The sequence below is a fragment of the Schistocerca americana genome, chromosome 3, assembly GCF_021461395.2.
Source record: "Schistocerca americana isolate TAMUIC-IGC-003095 chromosome 3, iqSchAmer2.1, whole genome shotgun sequence".
Classification (NCBI taxonomy): Eukaryota; Metazoa; Arthropoda; class Insecta; order Orthoptera; family Acrididae; genus Schistocerca; species Schistocerca americana.
This window is the reverse complement of record NC_060121.1, coordinates 44,612,323-44,618,608: the sequence shown is the minus strand read 5'-3', so window position 1 is coordinate 44,618,608 and position 6,286 is coordinate 44,612,323.

The following is a 6,286-nucleotide window of genomic DNA, read 5'->3' as shown; positions in this document are numbered from 1 at the left end:
TGCAATCGTGGTCCAAACGTTGGTTTTTCTCCAGCAGCAGTAGTTTTTACATTATGGCGCGGTACTACACGCAGAAAACTTTTATGTCGACTTACTCTGGCCGCGGAAGCCTACGCAATTAATGATGGTCATTCCTCTGAAGGTAACACATTGTTTGCCCTTCTGCTGCGCCATCAGTAGGCAGAGCTGCGCTGAGTATCGACTTCTGACTGTTCCATTTTACTGCGAATGCTCACAATCCAGGCGGCGAGCGACCGTCAGCGCTCTTGCTCTCCTAGCCGCATCCTCAACAGGCCAGCTGTAGTCTACGATATGTGTAACTAGAAATTAGTTTCAACATGTGTTGAGAGGTTGAAAAACTGAGAGCGGTCACTTTTTTATGATGATTTGTTTCGTCTTTGCCAGTGTAATGCTGGTTTGCTTATCTTTTGACGAACGTCATTTACCTGCGTTTCCGTTGCTTACATTTTGTATTCAGTATCTGTTCATACAGATTTTGATTTTAAGACCCTCTCAAGGCGAATACTGCGATGGCTCCCCAGGAAAGACATGGCCTTTGAGTCACCATTAGGGAATATTTTACAAATTTCAAGAGGCAATTAGCCGGCCGCAGAGGCCGTGCGGATCTAGGCGCTACAGTTTGGAGCCGAGCGGCCACTACGGACGCAGGTTCGAATCCTGCCTCGGGCATGGATGTGTGTGATGTCTTTAGGTTAGTTAGGCTTAAGTAGTTCTAAATTCTAGACGACTGATGACCTCAGAAGTCAAGTATAATAGTGCTCAGAGCCATTTTTCAAGAGACATTTAGCTGACTCTGTGTCGTTTCCAGGGAACACCACGAGGAGTTAGCCTCTTTTCGTCCCCCGTTAAATCTATTTACAATCTTTACAACACTCTCAAGATTGCCAGTGATTACATTAAATCACTTTTCAATGTTAACAATTCTTCCAGTGGTTCTAATGTTGCCTTCATCATTCTAACTTTTATGTATAGGCCACAGAAGTCAGAAATGATTTGAAGTTCCCATCAGTTCCTTAAAGTCATTGCAATTGTTTCTCCAATCTTCATTACTGACGTTTTTCTTCTCTTCCCATCAGAGTTTAAAATTAGTCGGTCAAACTGGTGGCCATTGTACTCTGCATCTTCTCGAAGATTTTTCGCTAATAAGTAAGCTAATCGGATGGCTTATAACAATAGTGTATTTATTCTTAGGTTCCATCCTTCTGTGACGTTATTAGTGTCATGGCTCCTTCCAGTGCAGTTCCACATCTCTCTAGGCATGGTCCACTAAATAATCATAGAAGTATTGAAGGTTCTGCTTTTTAGGCGTGATCTCCTGAGCATTTCCAGGGGAAAATGTGCTGGAGCAAACACACTCTTATGTGACGGCACGTGCGTTACCTTTATGGGCTGGAACGAGGCAGGAACGCTGAACTTCTTTCCACAAACATTGATTACAATGGTAATTGTAACCAGCAACCTCTGTTCCAGGAAGCAAACAGTTAACGGCTTGGACGACGACAATTTCAAAGACCATCTTCAGAGATGCAGGGCTCAATCCATGGACTTTAGTTTTAATAACTTAAAAAAACATTCATGTGTTTCTCGCTTTTTGTTTAGTGATCATGATGATGATGATGAGTCCCATACTTCTTTACAGAGCGTAGGGGAGCGAACGTGGGATACCCGCGCCGCCTTGTTTAGTAGCAAAGCGAAAAGAACTGGATTGCTGTTTGTTCCCTCCCATCAATTATTAAGGTCGGCGTGGAGTACGAATAACTTTCCAAACTGCTTGCTCGAACTCTTCAACGTTCCATCCACAAAGAACGATTCGCAGTTCGATAAACACGATTTTCCCTTTTCGCTAACAAACACCAGTTTTCTGTCATTCGGTCTCCTGTTATTATCAGCAAGTAAGATATTGCTACCATCATTCATCGTTAAATTAATTCTGGGAAGAATATTCCTCCAGAATCGGTGGGATCTTGTGTAGCTCCCACATTTTTTCGCCTATCCGACGTAACGAGTATTTCGGACTTCTGTGTGATGGTAACGAAGTTACTAAATGGTTCAAATGGCTCTGAGCACTATGGCACTTAACATCTGAGGTCATCAGTGCCCTAGAACTTAGAACTACTTAAACCCTAAGGACATTGCACACATCCATGCCCGAGGAAGGATTCGAACCTGTGACCGTAGCGGTCGCGCGGTTCCAGACTGAAGCCCCTACAAAGTCGTACTCTCTGTTGAAGAGCTGCCCCACAACTTCATCGTAAACTGATGACACTATAGCGAATGTTTCTCTTGTCCGCTTCTTTGCGCAAACAAAATGTTTTCACACTTCATTTGTGTCCGCCGCTCGTGGTCTCGCGGTAGCGTTCTCGCTTCCCGAGCCCGGGGTCCCGGGTTCGATTCCCGGCGGGGTCAGGGATTTTCACCTGCCTCGAGATGACTGGGTGTTTGTGTTGTCCTCATCATTTCATCATCATCCAGGAAAGTGGCGAAATTGGACTGAGCAAAGATTGGATAATTGTACGGGCGCTGATAACCACGCAGTTGAGCGCCCCACAAACCAAACATCATCATCACCTCACACTTCATTTGCTGCTTCCCTGGAATACAAACATAGATACCTTCTCCTAAACTGTGTTATTTTTTGTGGACAGTCTTCCTGTGCCTTTATTCTTTTTAAGACGGCCGGGGTGGACGAGCGCTTCTAGACGCTACAGTTTGGAACCACACGACCGCTACGGTCGCAGGTTCGAATCCTGCATCGGGCATGGATGATTGTGATGTCCTTAGGTTAGGTTTAAGTAGTTCTAAGTTCTAGTTGACTGATGACCTCAGAAGTTAAGTCCCATAGTGCTCAGAGCCTATCTTTTTAAAGTTTATACAACGCCAGTAGGTCACTTCTTGTTTGTTGATATAGTCCACTACATTCTGATGTACATAGGAAATCAGTAAAGGCTTCGTTTTTGGTGGACTCGGCGAACTCCATTAAGTCAACAGTAGTACACGGAACACTACTTGCAGTCCAGAGGTCAACTGCTGTAACGGACTCTGGGAGAAAGTCAAGCACACTACGAACTGGTGCGGGGACAGGGAATTTCCGAGGATTCGTCGCAGGTAGCGGGGCACAGGCCGATGTTTCCTGCTTTTGGAACATCCTGTTCACTCCGTACAGTGTCCTGGGCTCCGTACAAATTTCCTTTCCGTACAAGTGTCAGCCCGTGCAAGTCACTAACTCCTCAGGAAGAAGTCCAAGCGTTCCGTCCGACGTCCCCGTCCAGGCGCACAGACGCCAGCCAGATCCACAAACACCGCCAGCAACATGCACAGCCCCGGCCGCCAACACCGCATCTTGGCGCAGCCAACAAGCCTGCAAGGGCGAGCACGCCAGAGGCTAGGCAGGATCAACCGCCCAGGGGGAAATATCCAGCGCCCTGATGGGGACATCACGCAGCGACAAGCGTCAGTGGCGCTTTGATCATCGTGAGAATAAACGCGGTGATCGGTCAGCAGCCATAGCACGTGTACACTGGTGTTGTTACTGTCTTGGAAGTACATCGTACTTCTGTGGCTCTGAGCACTATGGGACTTAACTTCTGAGGTCATCAGTCCCCTAGAACTTAGAACTACTTAAACCTAACTAACCTAAGAACATCACACACATTCATGTCGGAGGCAGGATTCGAACCTGCGACCGTAGCGGTCGCGCGACTCCAGACTGTAGCGCCTAGAACCGCTCGGCCACCCCGGCCGGCCGTACTTCTGTGTCAGATATTTATTACTATGTTACAGTAAATGAAACTAAGATATTCTAGTGCATGACAGCCATCACCAATTTTCTTAATCATATTTCAGCGTTGTAGTTTTTATTTCAAAACTCGTGTACTGCTGCTGTCTCTGTACTATTGTGCTCTCACAATCTTACTACATAGTGTGAAAATGTCAGACGCTGCTTCCTGCTCCATAGTGAAAAGTAGCTGGAACACCGTCAAAAAGTCGTGATATACAGGTCGTTCTCAGTGTTTTTCACAAATTTTCAGAGAGTTGAACTTTTCTGAGGGACTGCACTTGCGAAAGTTTCTGGTATTTTCGAATATGGGGTGCATAGCTATATTGTTAACTTGAAGGAATGATAATCCAGAATTAATGTCTTTATCGAGGGTTCAAATATTGCTAAGGTTGTTCTCTTTTTATCTTTAAATCTGGAATACTTACACCTTTAAATATAAAATTCATCTAATATATGATAACACATACATCTAATCATTATTTTGACTGATATGTACTTTTTCTTGTTCCTAATTACATATTGCAAGCAAAATTCCAGCTCACATCGCAAATATAAATACTTATCTAATGATATTTTATAAAATATTGTTAATAAAGGTTGTTAGGATCAAGAAACCATTACAAATTAAAGTTTTAGGACAAAAATGATAATCAAATAGTCTTTATTTGGAATATGTCCAGCATTTTGTAGCATAAACGCACAGATGTAGTCTCACGCAAGCCAGAGTGATAAGCGTCGTGGAAACATGCAGGGCAATCTTTTTCACAGCATTGAGCTGGCATTTTTGCAGTAGCTGCCGTACCACTACAACACGAACCTAACAGAACTGAAATGTAGCCGGGTTAAGGGATCTGGCGCGAGAAATAACAAGACCTCTATGCTGCCAGACGTACTGGAAATAATCCACAAAGCTTCGGCACACATCACTGTGGAACGCTGGCGGGATGCATAACGGCACGTCGTTACAGAAGAGGCGAAAGTTTCAAGCTTGTTTGCCTTCGTGCATTCTGCTGTTAATCGTGTCATTATAAATGTAACAGATGACAGCTCCCGTGCTTAAATGGTTTTTTTTTTTTTTTTTTTTTTTTTTTTTTTTTTTTTTTTTCAGATTCTGATATGGAAGGAACTGAGAGTCAGCAGGCGACTGACAATAAATTTATACCTTCAGTAGCTTTAATATTTAACTATACGGCGAAATCCCTGCAGTACACTTTTGCGTCCGACATATCTCGGGCAGATATGCTATCCTGTTTTTAAGTTAGTAATTTTCATCACCGTTGCTTTTAATTGCAATGTTGTGATAGCTAAGAACGAGAAACAGCTATGCTTTCCGTCTGGCCATCTAAGAAGAGAGCAGTATTGTTGGACTTTTGCCGAATATTATTTCTTTCTCTTTAAAAATTAAACATTCGATGCTGTATCATTTCTCTGATCATCTCTCTGTGCGCCTTAACTGCAGCTGCCCACATCGTTGTTGTTGCTGTGGTCTTCAGTCCTGAGACTGGTTTGATGCAGCTCTCCATGCTACTCTACCCTGTGCAAGCTTCTTCATCTCCCAGTACCTACTGCAACCTACAACCTTCTCAATCTGCTTAGTGTATTCGTCTCTTGGTCTCCCTCTACGATTTGTAAGCTCCACGCTGCCCTTCAATGCTAAATTTGTGATCCTTTGCTGCCTCAGAACATGTCCTACCAATCGGTCCCTTCTTCTAGTCAAGTTGTGCCACAAGCTCCTCTTCTCCCCAATTTTATTCAATACCTCCTCGTTAGTTATGTGATCTACCCATCTAATATTCAGCATTCTTCTGTAGCACCACATTTCGAAAGCTCCTATTCTCTTCTTGTCAAAACTATTTATCGTCCATATTTCACTTCCATACATGGCTACACTCCATACAAATACTTTCAGTGGAGGTGGTGTGTTGGAGCTTATGGGCGCTCAACATCGAGATCATCAGCGCCCTGACACACATTAAAAGGAACAAATGTGGACAGACCTCATGAAACTGAAGCACTCACTCAAAGAAATCGGGAAAAGAAGGAAAATGCTGCGCAAGAAGGTAAAACCTAAGGAAAGGGAAATCAGAGCAACAAGAATGCCACAGGAAATTGTCATTGGCTGGCCACTTACATGACTTCCTGACACTTAAACCTATACTTGATGTTAACAAATTTCTCTTCTTCAAAAACGCTTTGCTTGCCATTGCCAGTCTACATTTTATATCCTCTCTACTTCGACCATCATCATTTAATTTGCTCCCCAAATAGCAAAACTCCTTTACTACTTTAAGTGTCTCATTTCCTACTCTAATTCCCTCAGCATCACCCGACTTAATTCGACTACATTCCATTATCCTCGTTTTGCTTTTGTTGATGTTCATCTTATATCCTCCTTTCAAGACACTGTCCATTCCGTTCAGCTGCTCTTCCAGGTCCTTTGCTGTCTTTGACAGAATTACAATGTCATCAGCGAACCTCAAAGTTTTT